The sequence below is a fragment of the Lepisosteus oculatus genome, chromosome 14 (assembly GCF_040954835.1).
Source record: "Lepisosteus oculatus isolate fLepOcu1 chromosome 14, fLepOcu1.hap2, whole genome shotgun sequence".
NCBI classification, from domain to species: Eukaryota; Metazoa; Chordata; class Actinopteri; order Semionotiformes; family Lepisosteidae; genus Lepisosteus; species Lepisosteus oculatus.
In genome coordinates this window covers 10,859,278-10,885,350 of record NC_090709.1, presented here as the reverse complement: position 1 = coordinate 10,885,350, position 26,073 = coordinate 10,859,278, and the positions used below count along the sequence as shown (strand labels likewise).

Here is a 26,073-nt window from a genome sequence, read left to right as displayed (position 1 = left end):
CCAAGTTGATAAATTTGTGTAGGTAACAGTTTAAATGCATTTTTTCACTGTTTACAAATTATAAGTATGGTAACCACGGCGACACGTGCCACGTCACTGTGCCCAGCTAGGTGTCTCGCCTTCGTCACAAAGAGTGGTTTGACGTCACGGACTAATACTAATGCGAGTGTATTCATATTTAATATTAGTGAGAGAACAATCTGTAGCTTTAATATTAATGCTAGTGTTCATGTCAGTGTTAATGGTGATTGCGCTTCTGAGAGTTTTGATGCCAGTATTCATGTTAATATTAGTTATAATTATAGTGTTACTGTTAGAGTATTTAGACTAATAGTCATGTTAGTTTTAGTTATAGCATTACTGTTATTATTAGTATTAGTAGTGTAGTAATAGTTTGTGTCAGTGATAATGATAGTGTAATTCTTAGTGATAGTGTTACTGTTTTAATGTTAGTGGCATTTGTGTTAGTGTTAGTTATACTGTATTTGTAGTTATGAGTGTGTGTGTTTTTGTCTGTGTGTGTGTGTTGGTGTGTGTCTATAAGTATTTGTAGTCTATGTGTGTGTCTGTGAAGGTGTGTGAGTATGTGTGTGAGTGTCTGATTGTGTGTATAAATGTATATCGTGTCTGTGAGTGTGTGTAGTGTATGTGTGTGTGTCTGTCAGTGTAAGAATGTGTGTCTGTGAGTGTGTGTGAGTGTCTGTGTGTGTGTAATGTCTGTGTGTGAATATGTGTGGGTGGGTGTCTGTCAGTGTGTGATAATGTGTGTGATTGTGTGGGTGTATATCTGTCAGTGTGTGTGAGTGTGTGTGTAGGTGGGCTTGGCTTCATTTGTGTGTCTGACAGAAGTGACCCATCAACAGGTGTTGGGGTCCAGAGTCGCCTGAGAAAAGAACCACTTTCTAGATTCACGACCAACGTCCAGAGAGCTGTGAGTGCTCTGTTTTTATCACTATTACTAGTAATGACAGCAGTAGTAGTATTAATATCAGAATTAGTATTAGAATTTGTAGTCATGGTCATAGTAGTAGCAGCAGAAGTAACAACAGTGGTAGTTGGATTATCCAAGCACTTACTCCAGGAACTACAGTATTACACATTTATACTCTATTTTCCAGGTATGTTTTGTAAAGTGCTTTGATGTTCTGGATTAGAAGGTAAAATATAAGAAAAAATTGATTGATTGATTGACTGTGAGAGTGAAGTCTGGTCGAACTTGTTTGTCTAACTGAACTGTCCTGTCCACAGATGAACAGAGAAGATGTCCAAACCCACCAGAGACTGAAGACAAGTTTGAGAGTCAGGCCCCAGACCCAGAGAGCTGTGAGTCCACTGCTAATCTTCTTCATATTGTGATTCTTCCTCTTCTTCCTCCTCCTGAAATTAAAGCTCATCGCAGTAGCAGGGCTCTATTGTCCTCTCTTGAAGAAGAGAAAGACTCTACCTGACAGTGTGTGCATCTGCGTGTGTGTTAGTGTGTGGGAGTATGTGTCTGTGGGTGTGTGTGCTTGTGAGTCTAGTCCAGCCTATGTCTGTAACACAACTGTGTCTGACATCCCCAGATCAGGAAGGAGGTAACAGGAGACTCAGCCAACACAGGTTGTGGAGCCAGACCCAAGACTCCAAGTACAGTGAGTCTGCATTATTATTATTATTATTATTATTAGTAGTAGTAGTAGTAGTAGTAGTAGTAGTAGTAGTAGTAGTAGTAGTGAGAGGGTGAGTGTGTGTGAGGTTGTGTGTGAGAGAGGGTGAGCATGTCTCAAACTCCATTCCTAGAGGGTCCTGTGTATCATCTGGTTTCCTGCCCAGAGGTCTTGGTTACAATGTTGATTTAATTTTTGAATGAAACAAAAAATATTCTAATACTGTACCTTTATTCAGACCTTAAATATCCAACTGTGCCTTGAATATTTTGAGTCTTCAACAGTGAGAGACATCAAAATATATTATTAAACACATTATTTCCACATCTTCTTATAAAAATAATTAGCTTAATTGTTTAATTGGCTAGCCCCTTTTGGAAAGAAAGCCTGGAGATGCACCTGGCCCTCCAGGGATTTTGATTAGGCTTGAGACCCATGGTCTACCAGAACTGGCCCATCAAGAGGTCTCGGCAGGGATGTTGGGGATCATGAAGCAGTATAGACGAGGGCTGGACACTGCTTCTGAATCGAGGATGACACGTCACTGTCATGTAGGGTCATCTTGGCCCATGATGATGATGACAGTGTGTTTGTCTGTCTGGTAACTGTTTTCTCCTCCCCAGTGCCGCCGGGAGAAACTCCCTCAAGTTGAGAGAGGAATGGCCGAGCAGAGAGAAGGGCGTCACACCGAGACCTGGGGCAGATCTCACAGGAACGTGAGTATTGGGTTCAACAACATGGTTGGATAGCTTGTTCCACACACCCACCACCCTCTATGTACAGCAGTGCCTCCTGTCCTGACTGTAGGGTCTCATCCAGCTCTCTCTTGAGACAAGCCAGGGTATCGGCTTCAACAACATGACTAGACAGCTTGTTTCACACCCCCACCCTCCTTTATGTAAAGAAGTGCCTCCTGCTCTCATTATTAAATGCTCTTCCCAAAGTATTTATTCTGTTAGACTAAGAATAAACCTGTACTGAGACACAAACTTGGTTGGCTTCTGCTGGTGAGACTAAAGCAGTCAACTTGTTGACAGGTCTCGACAGAGACGGACGTGACCCTGAAAGGCAATAGAGGGTCGTCTAATACTGAGGCGCTGAGCAAAGATTCTTCCATTGTAAGACAACCAATGTGTTCTGCTCAGGATGATGCAGATGATAGTGTAGATAATGAAGGTGGTTATGATAATGATGTTGATGGAAAGGTGTTGATGATGATGGTGGGCATGATGATTGTAATGATGAAGAAGGATATGGTAATGAAGATGGTGTAGATCATTTATTAGAAATGTGATGAAGATGATGGTGACAAAGATAGTGGAGATTGTAATGGTGGGGGTGATGATGATGGTGATGAAGATCGTAGGGGTTGTGATGGTGGAAGTGATGATGATGGTAATGGAAGATAGTGGAGATTGTGATGGTGGAGGTGGTGATGATGGTGACACAGTCATGCCTGTGTGTGGCTGTGTGTGAAAGGGAAAGTGGGGTTGGATCAGGTCTGCCACTGTCATCTGATAGGACTGTTAGAGGAAGAGGGAGCAGACTCCCCCTGCGTCTCACCCCAGGCAGCCGAGAGCTGCAAGTCTGTGAGCCTGATATGTCTGTGACATCTATCGAAAGTTTGGTTTCAGCTGCAATGATGATGACTGTGATTGCTGGGAGACCAGGGGTAGGGCCTGGTCCTCCTGGAGAAGACCCTCTCAGTTTTCTCTCTGTCCTCCTCATGCCCTCTCTGTGTCCCTGTCCCCTCAGGCTAGCCAGCCAATCACCAGGCAGGAGACCGAGACCCAGCTGTGGAACTACCCTAAGGGCCCGGAGAGGGATCTGCAGAAGGACAGGGCATGGACCTCCTCCTTGGCAGCCCACATACCCCATTGCTCGCCCCCTCACACACCCCCTCACCCACCCCCTGGTACACCCGCTCACCCGGGCCTGACCCCAGCGGCCCTGTGGCGGCTCAGGGAGGGCCTGCAGGTCGAGCTGGAGGGGCTGCTCCAGGAGGAGGAGATACTGTTATGGTTTCGGTAATAGGGACCGAACCAGTGAGTGAACCCACTTGCAGGAGCGAACAAAACCAAGTCGTAATCCGAAAGCAAACCGTAATCGTAGGAACGAGCCGAGAGTCCAGGGGAAGCCAGATATCCGAAAGGGAACGAGTACCGAAGCCGAAGCGAGATCCGAAGTCGTAGTCCGTAGAGCAATCCGAGAATCCAGGGGTAGCCAGTGATCCAAAACAGAGCGAAAGTAACCAATCCAAGCCGAGATCCGAAAAGCCGAAGTCCAAAGGGAAAAACCACAAACCGAAATCTAAGACGAACATAGAGTAGAAGTAGCGCAACCAGGAAGCTGGAAAGGGAAAACCAATACTGAGCAACGAGGTAGGGAAGGACAGGTGTTTAAGTAGGATGAGACGGGGGTGTGGTGGTGAATAGGAAAAACTGATAGGTGAACTGATGGATAGGGGCTACGCCTACTTCTGCCTCCTCCGTTGCCGGGAGGCAGGGATCGTAACATTACCCCCCCCTCTACGGGCGGCTCCTGACGCCCTAACGGGACGATCCGGGAAGTTAAGGTGGAAGTCTTGGATGAGGTTGGGGTCCAGAATATCCTTCTCCGAGACCCACGAGCGCTCCTCCAGACCGTAGCCTTCCCAATCGACGAGATATTGTAGGGATCCACGAGACCATCGGGAATCCAGGATTTTATTGACCGTGTAAGCAGGGAGTCCATCAATTACTCGAGGCGGTGGGTTTTTTTTTGCGGTTTAGACAGGGTGGATCTGTGAAAGGGTTTAAGGAGGGAAACATGGAAAGTAGGGTGGATCCAAAGGGTAGGAGGCAAGGCCAGTCGGTAAGTTACAGGGGTGATCTGGGCGAGGACACGAAAAGGACCAATGTACCTGGGAGCAAGCTTGCCAGAAGGTTGCTTAAGAGGAAAGTTACGAGTAGATAACCAAACAAACTGACCACGTCGAAGTCTGGGTGGGATACGACGGCGCCGATCAGTCACCCTCTTCTGCTGAGCTGAGGTGCGAAGAAGGGTGGCTTTGGCCTTCCTCCAGAAGGTCTTCAGGTTAGAGATGTAGTCCTGAACCGAAGGTACCTCTGTGTTGGGATGGGAGTCAGGGATAAGAGGAGGCTGATAACCTAAAGCACACTTATAGGGAGACATGCCAGTAGATGTGGTATACAAAGAATTGTGTGCATACTCTGCCCATGGGAGCAAGGACACACAATTATCATGGGTAGAGGAGATATAAGTCCGTAAATAGGTCAGCAGGTCCTGATTCATTCGTTCTGTCTGACCGTTGACCTGAGGGTGATAAGCTGAGGTAAGTGAGACTGAGGCGCCTAGTGACTTACAGAAGGCCCTCCAAAATCGGGAGACAAACTGAGGGCCCCTATCAGAAACGATATCCTTAGGGATGCCATGCAGTCGGAAGATATGTTGTACAAACAATTCTGCTAGTTCTCGAGCTGTAGGTAAAGATGGTAGGGGAATAAAATGGGCAGATTTGGAAAAACGGTCTACCACCACCATAATAGTCGTGTGTCCATGGCTGGGTGGAAGGTCAGTAATAAAATCTACTGAGAGGTGGGTCCAAGGACGGTCCGGGATGGGTAAGGGTTGAAGATGGCCTGCTGCCCTCATCCGGGAAGACTTCATTTGGAAGCAGATAGAGCAGGCCTGGACATATTCCTTGACATCCTTGGCCATAGTTGGCCACCAGAAGTCTCTGGAGATGAAATCCAAGGTACGGTGGAATCCAGGGTGTCCGGCGAAGCGGGAGTCGTGTCCCCATTGTAAAACTGCCGATCTGACGGAATTAGAGACAAATAACTTGTCCTGAGGGCACTGAGGAGGTACCGTCTGCCCTACCAATTACCTCAATGTCCCATCTTACCGCTGCCAGGAACTTACCAGACGGGATGATGGGTTCTGGAATCAATTCGGCCTCAGGGGGGTCGTGGATCCGTGAAAGGGCGTCTGCCTTGATGTTCTTGGAACCTGGAGTGTAGGTGATCAAGAAATTAAATCTGGAAAAAAAAAGGGACCACCTAGCCTGGCGAGGACAAAGACGTTTGGCCGACTGCAGATACTCCAGGTTTTTATGATCAGTGTAAATTAAAAAAGGGTGATGAGCACCCTCTAACCAGTGCCTCCCTTCCTCCAATGCCAGCTTAATGGCCAAGAGCTCACGGTTACCGACGTCGTAGTTCATTTGGGCAGGGGATAGCTTCTTAGAGAAGAAGGCACAGGGATGAAGAATCTGTTTTTCTCCATGACGTTGGGAGAAAACAGCACCCACACCATGGCCAGAAGCATCCACTTCGACCACAAAGGTCATCGTCATCGTCCCAGTGAGTCTCTGCTGCTGCTACTTGAAAATCTATAGCATAATCATGTACAGACCGGCGGCCTTGGTGGATGGAGGAGAGGCGGAAGGCAGAGTCTTGGCCAACTATGGGACGACAAAAAACCCCCTTAAATTTTCCTAAAAAAAATCATAATCCTGAATTTCAGGAGCCCCGCGATCAAGCAGAGCAGTAGCCCATTCCAAAGCGCGGCCGGTTAGCCGTGAAACTATGAAGGCGATCTTGTCCTGAGGAGAAAAAAAAGTCTCCGGGTGAAGCCTGAGAACCAGCGCACACTGTGCTAAGAAGCCCCGACATTTCGTAGGGTTGCCGTCAAACCTGTCAGGTGGAGTTAGTGGAAGAGGTCGAGGGGCAGGTGTAGGAGCTGGCGGAGGCGGAGCCGAAGCGGCAGCTCCAGCGTTGCTTCCTCGATTGCCGATGGGCGGCATTGCAGACAGGTGCGCAGAGATCTGTTGGACAGAAGCCTGGAGCTGGAGTAAGGCTTGTCCGTGCTGATCCAAAGCCGAGCGAATCTCCTCTTGCTCCGCTGGGTCCATGTTAAATGGCTCAGTATTCTGTTACGGTAATAGGGACCGAACCAGTGAGTGAACCCACTTGCAGGAGCGAACAAAACCAAGTCGTAATCCGAAAGCAAACCGTAATCGTAGGAACGAGCCGAGAGTCCAGGGGAAGCCAGATATCCGAAAGGGAACGAATACCGAAGCCGAAGCGAGATCCGAAGTCGTAGTCCGTAGAGCAATCCGAGAATCCAGGGGTAGCCAGTGATCCAAAACAGAGCGAAAGTAACCAATCCAAGCTGAGATCCGAAAAGCCGAAGTCCAAAGGGAAAAACCGCAAACCGAAAGCCAAGACGAACACAGAGTAGAAGTAACGCAACCAGGAAGCTCGAAAGGGAAAACCAATACTGAGCAACGAGGTAGGGAAGGACAGGTGTTTAAGTAGGATGAGACGGGGGTGTGGTGGTGAATGGGAAAACTTATAGGTGAACTGATGGATAGGGGCTACGCCTACTTCTGCCTCCTCCGTTGCCGGGAGGCAGGGATTGTAACAGATACGGGTGCGGACCTGGGCTCAGAACATGATATCATCTATCCAGCTGGACTGCCCGGCGCTGTACAATGAAGTCCTGCCTGACTTTGAATCAGAGGGTGCATACGCGGGATTGGTAAGTACCTTAAACCCCTCCCCCTTGCTTGAATCACACTGAGGTACACAGGGGCTGGGGCGACTCACCTCTCCAAGACACCTGCGTCATCCCACTCCCATTTCACCTCAACATGGTTCTGAGAAAATCTCCCAGCTCCAAGGGGAGAGAGACAGGAGCCGGGCTGGGTCTCCAGCCCTCTGTTTATTCAAGATTATTGCCTCAGGAGGTGGGTGAGGTGGAAGACACACTGTCTACAGATCATCACTAGGTGCAGCGTAAAGCAGGGGGTGAGACTCTTGATCATGGATAAGGATAACAGTGGGATGACTCCCCCTCTATTGACTCACTGCCTACTTATGATGTCATGAAGTGAAACTCCACTCACAGTGGTGCCTTTCTTTCTGTCTTGTTGTACAGAATTTATCATCATGGACAACATAGGTCATAGTTTAATGCAAATATTCATTGAGTGGGTGGCGGAAGAATTCATTTATACTCCTCAGCTAAGATATTTTAAAAATACAGCGCAGATTTGTTAGAGAACTTGACAAGTAAAAACGACAGATCGCCGGTGTCATTAGGTTAGGACTGTAGAGTTCTGTTATAATCTTTTGGCATATTTTTCTTAATTTTAATGTGAATCTAAAGACAAATGCTATTCAATATTTTGTAACATCCAATACAATTGTAAAATAGGCTGTTATTGTAATAAAATTGGCGAATAAGAGAAAACCACAATTTGTATGATATTATCACTAAATATCAACGTTCAGAGGAAGGATTTGAAGAATCTATCAAAGGATAAACAGTGACAGGAGTGGATTTTTTATTCGGAACCAATACTTTTGTACCTCAATAATCCACTCATTCTCGAAAGAAGAAAACACAGGTATATTTTGAGTCTCACCATGATCGTCTTCTCGATCCAAAAAAAAAGCTTAAATGTGATAGTTTCCATTGTATTTTGGATGCAACTACCCTCGAAGACAGTTTCACCTTGAGACAATGACTCTCTCACCTGGTAAAATGTGATTGAGACCTGTATTAAATCCCAGAGCCCTGGCACAGTGACTCTCTCCCAGTTGCATGCTGTAGTGTAATGGAAGGTTACTGAGAAAAAGTGTTTTATCCTAAAAATGTTGTTTAGGGACAGAGAGCTAGATACTTAGAACAAAGTGTGATAGCACCAAACTCATCAAGGGCACTGGATGTTTTAATAATGTTTATCTCTGTTGCTTGAAGAAGGGATTATGATAAACTATTTTATTAACTGCTCTTCTTTGCTTAAAGCAGAAACCTATAAGGAATGGAAAATTACTGCTTCGCCTGTCCTTGAAGTGTTGCGTCAGCTTAAAAAAAAGATACAAAACAAGGGGTTCTCCTTGCTTGCTTTTGAATCAGCCTTCACTTCTCTGCACAGACCAGTGATTGCTTTTTCCCATATTGCAATATGAATAAAGACCTTACTGAGTGAATGAGAACACCTATCCTGGCTCTTCTTTGATAAAATTCCACGGCAGTAGCTATCTCAGATATCTGTTTACAGGGCACTCAGTACTTGCACAGCCTCACCCAAACTTCCCGCCATTCTGACATCTCCTGTCCAGCCCCACCTCCACCTCTCTCCCATCACCAACCTTCCATATCAAACAAAACACTGTGCACCCTGTTCACTCTTCACTTTAAACTGTTCCCTTTCGACAGCAAACACTTTAAATCAAGTCTTCACCCCTGAGGTTCATAGTGCAAGTAGAGAAGCATCTAGTAAACCATTACTCAGTCATTAACATGTAGCATTGCTTGCAAGCCTCAAATATTAAAGTCTGATTTATTTTATTGAAGACCTTGGTTAGAAAAAGTATTACAATAAAAGTTTCAAAACATATTCCTGCAAAATTCTCAAACAGACAGACTAGAAAGGCTTTTTAGAGCTGAGAAACATGCATTTAGTTCTCAGATTCTCTTCTTGGTGCATTTAATGTGCATTTGGTGCATTTAATGTGATTTAATTAATATAAAATGAAAAGCATATCCAGGTGCAAACATGTTTTTCCAATGTTACACTCACTATACCATTGTCAATTTATCGCAAATTATCTTCAAACATGTTCAAATACAGTACGTATTCCAAATAATACCCAGAAAGAAAAGAGAAAATTTAATATTTTGATTTTAAATTCAAATTTCAGTAGTGCAACAATGACCAAGTCCCAGTACTCAAGTCTCACTGTAGCTGGATTCCAGTATCATCAGCTGTTGGCTGGTTTGTAAATCCTCTGATCCTCATGTCCTCCTCTTGGGGTGCAGGGAAGACGGGGAGATTGTTCCCCTAGTCCTGTCTTGTCTCAGTTCCCAGATTATTGACCGCTTCCTGTCACAACAGTGCCTCCAAGAGGAAGAGCCCTGAACAGCGCAGTGTCTCAGATATATCAGGATAATTAGCCTGAAGCAACTATGCCAGTTTCATATCTCATTGAGACAGTCACCCAGATACAATACAACCCAGAAACCTAGATACAATCACAGGCCTAAAAAAACAAACATTAAAGAACAAGCAGAATAAGTGAAGGAGGGCATGAAAGATTACTGGTGAAAATGTCTTGGCACAGCTGACTTTAAACCTGCTTCTCTGCTCTGGCACACATTTCTCTCAGTGCTGGAGGAGCTGAGTGTGTGTTTAAGCATTGTGTTTCACTGCTTCTTGATGCTGCAGTCAAGACACTGGTGAAACTGTGTAGGTCAGTGTGTATAAAACACTTGTGACATTATATTGTGTGAACTAGGGGTCACAAATTATATTCCAGAATTATTTGCTTTGTCTCAACATCACTGTTTAGCTTCTGGCTTTTAGGTTGCAGCATGGGGTCAAATTCTTCAGCCTGATCGCAAGCTCCTCTATCTGTCACACTGGAACTGGTACTCCCCTCCGAACTGATGTGTGAAGAAACACCTGAAAGACCAACAACAGACACACTGGCCATCACCACTCCCATAGCCACAGACTACTGACCAACAACAACAACATCAGACACACTGACCATCACTGCTCCCACAGCCAACGACTACTGACCACCACCAACAACAGACACACTGGCCATCACCAATCCCAAACACACTGACTACTGAACAAGAACACCAGACACACTGACCATCACCACTCCCACAGCCACCGACTCCTGACCACTGCCAACAACAATAACAACAGACACACCGGTCGTCACTGATCCCACACCCACCGACTACTGACCGCCAACAACAACAGACACACTGGCCATCACCAATCCCACAGCCACCGACTCCTGACCACTGCCAACAACAATAACAACAGACACACCGGTCGTCACTGATCCCACACCCACAGACTACTGACCAACAACAACAACAGACACACTGGCCATCACCACTCCCACAGACACTGACTACTGACAAACAACAACAACAGACACACTGGCCATCACCACTCCCACAGACACTGACTACTGACCAACAACAACAACAGACACACTGGCCATCACCACTCCCACAGACACTGACTACTGACCAACAACAACGACAGACACACTGCCCATCACCAATCCCACAGACACTGACTACTAACCAACAACAACACCAGACGCACTGGCCATCACCGATCCCACACACACTGACTACTGAACAACAACACCAGACACACTGACCATCACCGATCCCACACACACTGACTACTGAACAACAACACCAGACACACTGACCATCACAACTCTCACAGACACTGACTACTGACCAACAACAACAACAGACACACTGGCCATCACAGCTCCCACAGCCACAACTACTGACCAACAACAACAACACACACATTGACCATCACCACTCCCACAGACACTGACTACTGACCAACAACAACAACAGACACACTGGCCATCACTGCTCCCACAGCCACAACTACTGACCAACAACAACAGACACACTGGCCATCACTGCTCCCACAGACACTGACTACTGACCAACAACAACAGACACAATGACCATCACTGCTCCCACAGCCATCGACTACTGACCAACAACAACAGACACAATGACCATCACTGCTCCCACAGCCATCGACTACTGACCAACAACAATAGACACACTGGCCATCACTGCTCCCACAGACACTGACTACTGACCAACAACAACAGACACACTGGCCATCACCACTCCCACAGACACTGACTACTGACCACCAACAACAACAACAAAAAACACTGGCCATCACCAGTCCCACAGACACTGACTACTGACCAACAACAACACCAGACACACTGGCCATCACCGATCCCACACACACTGACTATTGACCAACAACAACACCAGACACACTGACCATCACCACTCCCACAGACACTGACTACTGACCAACAACAAGAACAGACACACTGGCCATCACCGATCCCACACACACTGACTACTGAACAACAACAACAGACACACTAGCCATCACTGCTCCCACAGACACTGACTACTGACCAACAACAACAACAGACACACTGGCCATCACTGCTCCCACAGCCATAACTACTGACCAACAACAACAGACACACACTGGCCATCACTGCTCCCACAGAAACTGACTACTGACCAACAACAACAACAGACACACTGGCCATCACTGCTCCCACAGACACTGACTACTGACCAACAACAACAACAGACACAATGACCATCACTGCTCCCACAGCCATTGACTACTGACCACCAACAACAGACACACTGACCATCACTGCTCCCACAGCCATCGACTACTGACCAACAACAATAGACACATTGACCATCACTGCTCCCACAGCCATCGACAACTGACCAACAATAACAGACACACTGACCATCACCACTCCCACAGCACAGCCTATGACTTTTGACCAACAACAACAGACACACTGGCTATCACCACTCCCACAGACACTGACTACTGACCACCAACGACAGACACACTGTCCATCACCACTCCCACAGCCATCGAATACTGACCAACAACAACAGACACATTGACCATCACTGCTCCCACAGCCACTGACTACTGAACAACAACAACAAACACACTGGCCATCACCACTCCCACAGCCATCGACTACTGACCAACAACAACAGACACACCGGCCATCACCGATCCCACACACACTGACTACTGAACAATAACAGACACACACTGGCCATCACTGCTTACAAACTCTGACTACCGAACAACAACAACAGAAACACTGGCCATCACTGCTCCCACAGCCACCGACTACTGAACAACAACACCAGACACACTGACCATCACCACTCCCACAGACACTGACTACTGACCAACAACAACAACAGACACACTGGCCATCACCACACCCACAGACACTGACTACTGACCAACAACAACAACAGACACACTGGCCATCACCACTCCCACAGACACTGACTATTGACCAACAACAACGACAGACACACTGGCCATCACCACTCCCACAGACACTGACTACTGACCAACAACAACATCAGACACACTGACCATCACCACTCCCACAGACACTGACTACTGACCAACAACAAGAACAGACACACTGGCCATCACCGATCCCACACACACTGACTACTGAACAACAACACCAGACACACTGACCATCACCACTCCCACAGACACTGACTACTGACCAACAACAACATCAGACACACTGACCATCACCACTCCCACAGACACTGACTACTGACCAACAACAAGAACAGACACACTGGCCATCACCGATCCCACACACACTGACTACTGAACAACAACAACAGACACACTGGCCATCACTGCTCCCACAGCCACAACTACTGACCAACAACAACAGACACACTGGCCATCACTGCTCCCACAGACACTGACTATTGACCAACAACAACAGACACAATGACCATCACTGCTCCCACAGCCATCGACTACTGACCACCAACAACAGACACACTGACCATCACCACTCCCACAGTTACTGACTACTGACCAACAACAACATCAGACACACTGGCCATCACCGATCCCACACACACTGACTACTGAACAACAACAATAACAGACACAATGACCATCACTGCTCCCACAGCCATCGACTACTGACCAACAATAACAGACACACTGACCATCAACACTCCCACAGCACACCCAATGACTTTTGACCAACAACAACAGACACACTGGCTATCACCACTCCCACAGACACCGACTACTGACCACCAACGACAGACACACTGTCCATCACCACTCCCACAGCCATCGAATACTGACCAACAACAACAGACACATTGACCATCACTGCTCCCACAGCCACTGACTACTGAACAACAACAACAAACACACTGGCCATCACCACTCCCACAGCCATCGACTACTGACCAACAACAACAGACACACCGGCCATCACCGATCCCACACACACTGACTACTGAACAATAACAGACACACACTGGCCATCACTGCTTACAAACTCTGACTACCGAACAACAACAACAGAAACACTGGCCATCACTGCTCCCACAGCCACCGACTACTGAACAACAACACCAGACACACTGACCATCACCACTCCCACAGACACTGACTACTGACCAACAACAACAACAGACACACTGGCCATCACCACTCCCACAGACACTGACTACTGACCAACAACAACAACAGACACACTGGCCATCACCACTCCCACAGACACTGACTATTGACCAACAACAACAACAGACACACTGCCCATCACCAATCCCACAGACACTGACTACTGACCAACAACAACACCAGACACACTGGCCATCACCGATCCCACACACACTGACTACTGAACAACAACACCAGACACACTGACCATCACCACTCCCACAGACACTGACTACTGACCAACAACAACATCAGACACACTGACCATCACCACTCCCACAGACACTGACAACTGACCAACAACAAGAACAGACACACTGGCCATCACCGATCCCACACACACTGACTACTGAACAACAACAACAGACACACTGGCCATCACTGCTCCCACAGCCACAACTACTGACCAACAACAACAGACACACTGGCCATCACTGCTCCCACAGCCATCGACTACTGACCACCAACAACAGACACTCTGACCATCACTGCTCCCACAGCCACAGACTACTAAACAACAACAACAGACACACTAGCCATCACCACTCCCACAGACACTGACTACTGACCACCAACAACAACATCAAAAAATACTGGCCATCACCACTCTCACAGACACCGACTACTGACCAAGAACAACAACAGACACACTGCCCATCACCAATCCCACAGACACTGACTACTGACCAACAACAACAACAGACACACTGGCCATCACCGATCCCACACACACTGACTACTGAACAACAACAACAGACACACTGGCCATCACTGCTCCCACAGACACTGACTACTGACCAACAACAACACCAGACACACTGGCCATCACCGATCCCACACACACTGACTACTGAACAACAACACCAGACACACTGACCATCACCACTCCCACAGACACTGACTACTGACCAACAACAAGAACAGACACACTGGCCATCACCGATCCCACACACACTGACTACTGAACAACAACAACAGACACACTGGCCATCACTGCTCCCACAGACACTGACTACTGACCAACAACAATAACAGACACAATGACCATCACTGCTCCCACAGCCATTGACTACTGACCACCAACAACAGACACACTGACCATCACTGCTCCCACAGCCATCGACTACTGACCAACAACAATAGACACATTGACCATCACTGCTCCCACAGCCATCAACAACTGACCAACAATAACAGACACACTGACCATCACCACTCCCACAGCACAGCCACTGACTTTTGACCAACAACAACAGACACACAGGCTATCACCACTCCCACAGACACCGACTACTGACCTACAACGACAGACACACTGTCCATCACCACTCCCACAGCCATCGAATACTGACCAACAACAACAGACACATTGACCATCACTGCTCCCACAGCCACTGACTACTGAACAACAACAACAGACACACTGGCCATCACCACTCCCACAGACACTGACTATTGACCAATAACAACAACAGACACAATGACCATCATCACTCCCACAGCCACCGACTACTGAACAACAACAGACACACTGGCCATCACCACTCACACAGCCACCGACTACTGAACAACAACACCAGACACACTGACCATCACCACTCCCACAGCCATCGACTACTGACCAACAACAACAGACACACCGGCCATCACCGATCCCACATACACTGACTACTGAACAATAACAGACACACACTGGCCATCACTGCTTACAAACTCTGACTACCGAACAACAACAACAGAAACACCGGCCATCACCACTCCCACAGACACTGACTACTGACCAACAACAACAACAACAGACACACTGGCCATCACCACTCCCACAGACACTGACTACTGACCAACAACAACAACAGACACACTGCCCATCAACAATCCCACAAACACTGACTACTGACCAACAACAACACCAGACACACTGGCCATCACCGATCCCACACACACTGACTTCTGAACAACAACACCAGACACACTGACCATCACCACTCCCACAGACACTGACTACTGACCAACAACAACAACAGACACACTGGCCATCACCACTCCCACAGACACTGACTACTGACCAACAACAACAACAGACACACTGGCCATCACCGATCCCACACACACTGACTACTGAACAACAACACCAGACACACTGACCATCACCACTCCCACAGACACTGACTACTGAACAACAACAACAGACACACCGGCCATTACCGATCCCACACACTGACTACTGAACAACAACAGACACACACTGGCCATCACTGCTTACACACTCTGACTACCGAACAACAACAACAACAGACACACTGGCCATCACTGCTCCCACAGCCACTGACTACTAACCAACAACAACAACAGACACACTGACCATCACCACTCCCACAGACACTGACTACTGACCAACAACAACACCAGACACACTGGCCATCACCGATCCCACACACACTGACTACTGACCAACAACAACACCAGACACATTGGCCATCACCGATCCCACACACACTGACTACTGAACAACAACACCAGACACACTGACCATCACCACTCCCACAGACACTGACTACTGACCAACAACAAGAACAGACACACTGGCCATCACCGATCCCACACACACTGACTACTGAACAACAACAACAGATACACTGACCATCACTGCTCCCACAGCCATTGACTACTGACCACCAACAACAGACACACTGACCATCACTGCTCCCACAGCCATCGACTACTGACCAAAAACAACAGACACTCTGACCATCACAACTCCCACAGACACTGACTACTGACCAACAACAACAACAGACACAATGACCATCACCACTCCCACAGACACTGACTACTGACCAACAGCAACGACAGACACACTGACCATCACTGCTCCCACAGCCATCGACTACTGACCACCAACAACAGACACACTGTCCATCACCACTCCCACAGCCATTGAATACTGACCAACAACAACAGATACATTGACCATCACTGCTCCCACAGCCATTGTTTACTGACCAACAACAACAACAGACACACCGGTCATCACAGATCCCACACACACTGACTACTGAACAATAACAGACACTCACTGGCCATCACTGCTTACACACTCTGACTACCGAACAACAACAACAGACACACTGGCCATCACTGCTCCCACAGACACCGACTACTGACCACCACCAACAACCGACACACTGACCATCACTGCTCCCACAGCCACCGACTACTGACCACCACCAACAACAGACACACACTGAACATCGTTGCTCCTACAGCCACCTGCTCCTGACCACCAACAAATACAGACACACACTGGCCATCACCGCTCCCACAGACCCTTCCCATCACCCTCCCCCTTTCGGCAGAGTCACACCTGAGTCTCCACTGTCCACTGAGGGGACTGAGACTTTTTTACTCAGCATCTCTCTCCCTGGGAATGAAGCAGTAAGTCATGTTATTTAGTCTGCAGACAACACAGTCACCAGGAGTTTTTTAACTTTGAATCTCTAAATTCATATTTGTGTACTATATTAATATAGTCCAATATCACTGTCATACAGAGAGGCACTTCTCATGTGTGACCCTAGACCATTCTATAATACTGAACTACACATCCAGAATACAGAGAGACAGCACTGACAGTATTAGTGACAGATACTGTAATGTGAAGAGACAGTGCAGTACTTGCTATGTGTAAACTGGCAATGAACTCTTACCCATCTTCCTCTTCCAGAGAAGAATGCAAACAGCTCCTGATGCCAGAAGTACCAAGCAAACTGCAGTTGCAGCTACACTGATGGCAACTCTGGGATCTTGGGACTCGGATCCACCTGACAACACACACAGCACAGAGTTATACAGTGTGTCAATGTCTATAGCATAGGAGACTGGAGAGCTTCAGTGTAGAATTAGTACAATATAATCTGAAGAGTTCCAGTGACGTACCCCATGTCAATGTAACATTGTAGTTGGAGCCACGGTGAATAACAGTACATCTGTACTCCTCTCTCTCACTGGCTCTGATCTCCACACTCTTCCTCAGCTGGAAGGTGGCGTCACCGTTGGGTCTGATCCCACTAGACTGCACCTCCTCTGTCTCGTTCTCTCCATTCCTGGACAGACTGACCACTATGTCTCCAGGGTAGAAACCAGTGACCAGACAGGAGAGATAGAGAGTCTGAAAGAATCCCATTTGCTTGGCAGAGACAAACACCTGAGGAGAGACTGAAAGACATGGATTAATGAGACCCACTGCCTGGACACTCCAGTACATTAACACTGCACTGAGAGGGAGGGGGTTAATACAGACACACTGACTGGACACTCCAGTACATGAACACTGCACTGAGAGAGAGAGGGGTTAATACAGACACACTGACTGGACACTCCAGTACATTAACACTGCACTGAGAGAGGGAGGGGTTCATACAGACACACTGACTGGACACTCCAGTACATGAACACTGCACTGAGAGAGAGAGGGGTTCATACAGACACACTGACTGGACACTCCAGTACATTAACACTGCACCGAGAGAGAGGGGTTCATACAGACAAACTGACTGGACACTCCAGTACATTAACACTGCACTGAGAGAGAGGGGGGTTAATACAGACACACTGACTGGACACTCCAGTACATTAACACTGCACTGAGAGAGAGGGGTTCATACAGACACACTGACTGGACACTCCAGTACATTAACACTGCACTGAGAGAGAGGGGTTAATACAGACACACTGACTGGACACTCCAGTACATGAACACTGCACTGAGAGAGAGGGGGGTTAATACAGACACACTGACTGGACACTCCAGTACATTAACACTGCACTGAGAGAGAGAGGGGTTCATACAGACACACTGACTGGACACTCCAGTACATGAACACTGCACTGAGAGAGAGAGAGGTTCATACAGACACACTGACTGGACACTCCAGTACATGAACACTGCACTGAGAGAGAGGGGGGTTAATACAGACACACTGACTGGACACTCCAGTACATGAACACTGCACTGAGAGAGAGAGGGGTTAATACAGACACACTGACTGGACACTCCAGTACATGAACACTGCACTGAGAGAGAGAGGGGTTAATATAGACACAGTGACTGGACATTACACTGCATTAAGAGAGGTTAATACAGACACACTCAACATTATATTATATTGCAAAGGAACAAGTAATAGGTTTATTCCATGCTGAAAAAAAAGAAGAAAGAGAACACAACGTTTTGGCCGTGGAGCCTTCTTCAGGTGTGTATTCAGTATTATATGTAATATAATACATTATATTATGTATAATATAATACATAATATAATGTATTATATAATATAATATAATATAATATAATATAATATTATATTATATTATATTATATTAACAGTGGTCCTGGAGAGATGGTTTGTTTGCATTTTTTTTTCATACCAAATCAGCTGATTTAACATAAATCAGTTCATGTGTATAAATACAGCCTTTTTGTCACTGCCTCTCCCAGCTTTTCAGGTCCGTCAATTTTCAGCGCTGCAGACACTTTTGCTCCAAATATGAGCACACTTTCCTTGGACCTTTATGTAATTACCCAGCTAGGTGAGTCTGGCAAGACACCAATTGCTAGAAATCACTCAGTCATGACAACAGGCCTGTTTGTACTGTAACGCTTACGGCCGACAAGCACTGTGTGTAAGAGCCGGCGTACCAGAGCGGGTGACGTCACCGCCCTTCCCTGTGATAGCAGGACCACAGCTACTGGGCCGTAGAGAGATCTCTCTTTAGCTCACGGGGCTAGGTCGCTGCAGAGAGACGCGGAAGTCCCGGGTTCGAGCCTCCAGTCGGGATGGGGCCGAACAGATGCCGCAAGGGCACCCGCCTGAGCCCCCGTTGCGTTACAGTTCGTTAAATCTATGGAATTGAGACGTGAAGAGGAAATTATGTTTTTGTTGTTGTTTACGGAAAGCGTATCATAATTATCATAATTAATGACCCCCAAGGCTGTAACCGAAATGTACAGATGCAAACTAAGTGACGACAATAAAATAATGATTAAAGTATAGCTTTAGCGATACATAAACAAACATAGCGAACCCTTATCACGAGTTTACTACTCGTGCATCTGGAAACGCACCAGCAGGACTCACCTCCAGCGACCCAGCCTGGAAGACCCAAACCCACCAGAACCGCGAACAGCATCATCATGCCCCTGCTCTGTTTGATTCGAGCTCTTAAAAAAGAAAAAGAAAAGAAAAAGAGCCCTTAAAACACCAAAGCGAAGGTGATTGTGCAGGTGAGGACGCCAGTGTTTTGTAACACTCAAGTACTTTTGGTTTCGACTGGACACTCCGCCTTAACTTAACCTGTTAAGACTCGTTTTACACGCGGGCGGTGCTCAGAAAGCCTGTGTATTTGCTTGTGTGTGTCGCAGATACTGTTTTTACTGGTAAAAAATCCGACATAGAGAAATTCTATACAAACTGGTGTCATGAGAGGCCCCAGGAAAGATACTGTATAAAATAAAAGTTATTACAGTTTGTTGATAAAGCACTGATACTCTTTGGCAGGGTTATTTCAGACCTGTGCGCGCGGGACAGACAGCTCTGAGTGACAGCAGGCGACACACCTGGGCGCACAGACAGCTTGAACCATCAGCCTGGGACAGAGTTCACCTAGAGCCAGGTGACCCAGGGACCAGGACTGGGAACCCCGAACTCACTGTGTTTTAGTGAGTGAATGTAATTTACCCGAGTAGGTCTCGCGTCGGTTTTAGCCTTTTACGTTACGTTACGTGTTCTGTAATCAGAATGTTTTACTTATCACGGTTTGTCCTGTCAGTGGCTTTTCCTAATTTTAATTGTGTATTTGTTTGCGTATTCGTATTCAGAAAAGGGTGGAACGTGTCTAAAATAACTTTATCAAATGAACAAGCTGACGTACGGAAATCCCGGAGCACCGCGAACATGAGACTCGTTTACAGCATGTTGATCCCGCAAAGGAACGGGAGAGAAAGAGAAACAACATTTCGGCTGTTCAGACATTTTCATGGTCGACACTGCATTGTTTTTATAGTGTTGCTAGTCGAACATTCATCTGATACCGCAGAGCTTTACTGTGTCAATGGATATAATAGTCTCTGGACAGACTCAGTCTTCACAATAGCAAACCACTGCTCTGCTAAAATAGACAAAGACTCTCTGCCTGAATTCCTGTATATTATCATGTCCCAGGTCTGGCAGCCAATTACCAGTCTGTATAGAGCTATTACCACAACAGGTTCTTCTTGACTGCTAACATATTGTAGCGTTTGCAGGTTCTTTTCAGAACAAGGACGAGTGGAGACGCAATTAACAAATAAGCATTAGCTTTAGTCATTTTCAACCACACAAAACCTTAAACAGGATCTACACACACATGTGGAGACTGACGGAACACGTACACATATTTAGGGTGGTAATTACCTAACAACACACTACACTTTTACAGGACTACACAGGGCACTAGAATTACTAGGACATTATTTACACAGGTAGGGTCAGCCGCTGGTCATCGTGCTGACCCTCAGACTCTCCCCGGCTACCACTCCCAGCATGCCCAGCGGTACTACGAGCGCCTAGGGGCGCTTCCTCCTCACCACCAGGCGAGGGCGTTACACTGCCCCCACCTGAAGCGTCTGGCGTCTCGCCGACGTCGAACACCCCCTTCAGGCTGTACTCGTACTTGGCCAACTGCTGCAGAACCCTGCGTGAGCGGCCGCTGCGCCGCGGTGACGGCTGGCGACCCACGGACGCCCCACTATCGGCCGGCTCCGGCACCGGCTGCTCCTCTGGAGCCTCCCCACACGGCTCCTCCTCCCGGGCCCGGTAGGGGGCCAGGCGGTCTCGGTGCAGGACCACCACTCTCCCCCGTGTTCGCAACAGGACACGGTAGCAGACCTCACCCACCACGCCGAGTACCTCGGTAGGGGGCCAGGCGGTCTCGGTGCAGACCTCACCCACCACCAGCTTATGGCTGAGGCCTTTGCGGCGGCACGGGTTGTACACCCAAACCGAGTCCCCGGGCTGGAAGGCAAGCCCCCTGCAGCGCAGGTGGTAGTACCGCTTCTGCCGGACCCCCGCCTGTGTCAGGTGGGTCCGCTGCCGCAGGTCCCACTCGTAGTCCGGTCCAGCCGGCGGTGCCGACCCGTCTCTGGGCGGCGGGCCGAAGACCAGGTCCACCGGTGTTCGCATTTTCCGGCCCAGCATGAGCGAGGCCGGGATACACCCGGTGGATTCCTGGACCTATACGCCCAGAGCGCAAGGGGGAGGTGGCGGTCCCAGTCCCAGTCCCAGTCCCAGTCCCGTTGGTGCCGGGACACCAGGGTGGCCAGCTGGGTGGCGAGCGTCCGATTATACCGCTCCACCAACCCGTCGCTCTGGGGATGCAGCGGTGTGGTCCGCGTCTTAGTGATCCCCAGGCGCTGGCACACTCTGGCAAAGACCTGGGACTCGAAGTTACGCCCCTGGTCACTGTGTAACTCCTCCGGCACCCCCAGCCTGGCAAACATCCCCTCCAGCAGTGCATCGGCCACCGTGGGGGCACTCTGGTCCGGGAGGGCGTAGACCTCTGGCCACTTCGTAAAATAATCCATGGCCACCAAGACGTAGCGGTTCCCGGCCTCAGTGCGCGGAAACGGGCCCAAAACGTCCACCCCCACCCGCTCCATAGGAGCCCCCACCTGGTGTTGTTGGAGGGGGGCCCGAGAGCGCTCGGGGGGACCCTTCTGCACCACGCACACCGCACACGTTCAGCAGTACTGCTCCACGTCCCGGTGGCAAAGACCCCAATAAAAATGGCCTCGGAGACGCTGCAGGGTTTTTTTACCACCGAAGTGCCCCACGCCCGGCTGGCCGTGCACCGCTCGGAGCACCGCCCCGCGGAGCGACCGAGGCACTACCAGCTGCCACCGTACCTCGCCACTGGAGGGTACCCGCCACCCCTGGCGCAGCACCCCGTCCTTTACCTTCAAGGCCTCCCACAGGGCGCAGAGGGCCTTGACGGACTTTGGCTGCGGGGCGAGCTCGTCTCGTGTAGGCCGCACTCCTGCTGCCCTCCAGCGGAGCACCGGCCCCACGTCAGGATCAGCTGCCTGACGCTGTGTCAGGTCTGGCAGGCCCACCCCCAGCTGCCCCTCCCGGGCCGTGGCCATGGCGCTCGACTCCACCACGGTGCAGGCGGCCCCCTCACACTGCTCCCGCTGGGCGCAGTAGCAGCAGTCCGCGGCCTCGCATTGAGATGGCGAGATCCCGCACAGTGTTCGACAGTGAAGTCGTACTCCTGCAGGACCTCTATCCATCGCGCCATCTGCCCCTCCGGCTCCTTAAAGTGGAGCAGCCAGGTGAGGGACGCATGGTCGGTCCTCAGCCGGAACCGGGTCCCGAACAGATACGGCCTGAAGTGGTGGACCGCCGCCATCACCGCCAGCAGCTCGCGACGGGTCACGCAGTAGTTCCGTTCAACTCTAGTCAAAGCCCAACTATAGTAAGCCACTGCGCACTCCCCATCCGGCCCCTCCTGCGCCAACACCGCACCCACCCCCGAGTTACTCGCGTCGGTATCGAGAACATACGGCAACCGCGGGTCGGGGTAGGCCAGCACGGGGGCCCCCACCAGAGCTTCACGCAACCGGCCAAAGGCAGTCTCACAGCCCGAGTCCCAGTCAAAACGGCGGCCCTTGTCGGTGAGGCGGTGCAGCGGGGCAGCGATGCTGGCAAAGTCCCGGACGAACCTCCAGTAGTACGAGGCCAACCCCAGAAAGCTGCGCAGCTCCGCTACGGTGCGTGGAGTCGGCCAGCCCCTCACTGCGGCGACCTTACCTGGGTCCGTAGCCTCCCCTCGCGGTCCAACAACATGTCCCAGGAAGCTCACCTCCCGCCGCAGGAGCTCGCACTTTGCGGGGGTTGAGCCGCCTGGAGGTTTGTCAAGGCCTGGTTGAAACCCCGCGCATGAACCAGCAGATTGTCCAGATACAGCACACACTGGTTCCGCGGGACAGATGCCAGCACCCTCTCCATCAGCCTCTCGAACGTCGCTGGGGCATTGCACTGGCCAAAAGGCATGACAGTAAACTGCCAGAGGCCCTGGCCGATGGAAAAGGCCGTCTTCGGGCGAGCATCGGGAGCAAGCGGTACCTGCCAGTAGCCGCAGCGGAGGTCCAGGGAGCTGAACCAGGTCGACCCGGTGATGTAGTCTAGGGTGTCATCTATCCTCGGCAGGGGGTAGGAATCTTTCCGGGTGACCTCGTTCACCTTGCGGTAGTTGACGCAGAACCTCCACGAGCCGTCTTTTTTTTTGACCAGTACAGCTGGCGCCGACCACGGGCTCGCGGAGGGCTCAATCACCCCCGCTGCGGCCATCTCCCGGATCTTTTCCTCGGCGGCGGTCCGCTTGGCGTGAACCATGCGTCCCGGTGGGATGTGGATGGGCCGAGCGTCGCCGGTGTTGATTTTGTGTTGGACCAGGGCAGTGCGGGTGCAGTCCTCATCTCTCACCGCAAAGAGATCCTTGTTCTGGGCGAGTAGCTCCTGGAGCCGCTGCCGCTGGTCCTGATCGAGGCCCTCGCAGCTCCGCTGGTAGAGATCCTCAACGGCGCGCCTCGCTTCCACGCAACGCTCGGCTCCCGCCGCCGCCGCCTTGTCTGACTCGGCTGACTCGGGAGCAGGATCCAGCACGCTCGCTCCCCGGCTCACAGGCCTGGTCTGCCCCGGCGACTGCCGCCGCCGCCGCCGCCGCCGCCGCCACCGCCACTGCCTCTTTTTCTCCCGTCTCCGGCAAGCCCGCGTCCCTCGGCCTTCGCCGGGCCTGCCCTCCACCAGGTGAAGTCGCTCCCCCTGCCGCACCAACTCCTGCCGGCTCAAGTCCAAACTGGCCCCCACTCGCTGCAGTAGGTCCAGCCCCAGAATGCAGTCCTCCTGGATGGATGCAAGGTAGCAGGGGTGGCGCACCGTCGCTGCACCCAGACGGAAGGCAAGCACCTGTTTCCCCCGGACTGCAGCGAGCTGTCCCGTCACGGTCCTCAGCCGCAGGCCGGAGGCCTCCCATCCTGGGGGGTTGGTGCCCTCGGTGTTGGGGAGGACGCCCGGCCGGAGTAGGGTTACCGATGAACCGGTGTCGAGTAAGGCCAGGCAGGGTTGGTCCTCGATTTTGCAGTGGAGGTACAGGCCCCGGCTACAGCCGACTCGCCCCACGGTGGCGTGAGGGGCGCCGGTCTTAACAGCGCTCTCCGGAGCGGGGGTTGAGGTATTCGAGGGGCGGCCTTCCCCAAGCTGAGTCGCCCCATTCCCGTTTCCCTACGCCGATCGAGAAGTGAGAGGTTCGGGTGCCCGGCAGAACCGGGCTCGGTGTCCTCTCTTCCCGCAGCGGTTGCAAATCAGCGTGCGGGGCTGTTCCGCGGGGGTCGCTGCCCGGGCTGGCTCCTCTTCCCCCTCGCTGGATTCCTCCGTCGCCGCCTCGGTCAGCCGGCAGGGCGCACTGCGTCTGCTGGCGCTTCCAGTCACCCCGAACACGGCCTTAGCCCGTGTAGCAAGGGCCAAGGCCTGCTCCAGTCATGTTGGCGCGGCCAGCTGCACGTGGCGCCGCAGCTCCTCGGGTGAGAGGGCCTTGAGAAAGGCCTGGAGAGCCATCTCCCGCTGCGCCTCCCGGGGGAAAGTTGGGTATCCTCAGCGGGCGAGGAAAGCGACATCAGTAGCAACCGGGCCCAGTCGCTCTCCTGGTTGGAGCCGCCGCAGGGCCAGCCTCTCCCGCATCAAGTCCGGCGCCTCCTCCACACCGAAGCGCAGCTGGAGAGCCGCCGCCAGCGCCGTGCATTCGCCTCTGTCCTCCTCCGGGACATCCAGGAGTGCCTGGCAGGCCGCTCCTTCCAGCGCCGCCGCCAGGTGGCCGACCATCTCCGCCCGGCTCCAGCCATTCGTCCGGGCCGCGAGCTGGAACTGCACCTCGTAGATTTCCCACGGCGCTTCCCCATTGTAGCGACCTGGTCTCACCCGCGCCGATGGGTGTGGGAATCGCTGATCAGCTCCGGCAGGGAGAGTATCCTCTCTCTGGGGTGCTCGCTGACCAGGAGTAGCGGCCAGTCGCCCCACTTCTACCTGCGGAACCACTATTGAATACCCCTGGTAAGGGCTGTGGCCACCTGTCGCACCCAGGTGTTGCTCAGGCTCCCTATGTGCGCTGCCGATGGGTTTTGTTTCTTCCAGCGTCAGCCGGCACTTAATAGAATCGGGTACTGTCTGCCACGAGTTGTCCATTCTGCCC

At 50.5% G+C, this 26,073-nt stretch overlaps 1 protein-coding gene and 2 long non-coding RNA genes across 3 annotated transcripts in view; 2 read left to right on the top strand and 1 right to left on the bottom strand.

Moving 5' to 3' along the window:
- LOC138242797 (zinc finger protein 271-like) overlaps positions 1 to 26,073 on the top strand; it is a 683,123-nt gene that overhangs the window by 494,346 nt on the left and 162,704 nt on the right. The gene's annotated exons all lie outside the window — the stretch shown is intronic.
- LOC138242962 (uncharacterized) lies at positions 7,082 to 8,653 on the top strand. The gene is made up of 2 exons (XR_011191843.1): positions 7,082 to 7,190; positions 8,466 to 8,653. It is a non-coding gene; the product is annotated as an uncharacterized lncRNA (long non-coding RNA).
- LOC138242869 (uncharacterized) lies at positions 9,762 to 17,969 on the bottom strand. Its single transcript, XR_011191734.1, has 4 exons — positions 17,731 to 17,969; positions 17,502 to 17,615; positions 17,159 to 17,215; positions 9,762 to 10,122 (listed from the first exon to the last, which is right to left on the bottom strand). It is a non-coding gene; the product is annotated as an uncharacterized lncRNA (long non-coding RNA).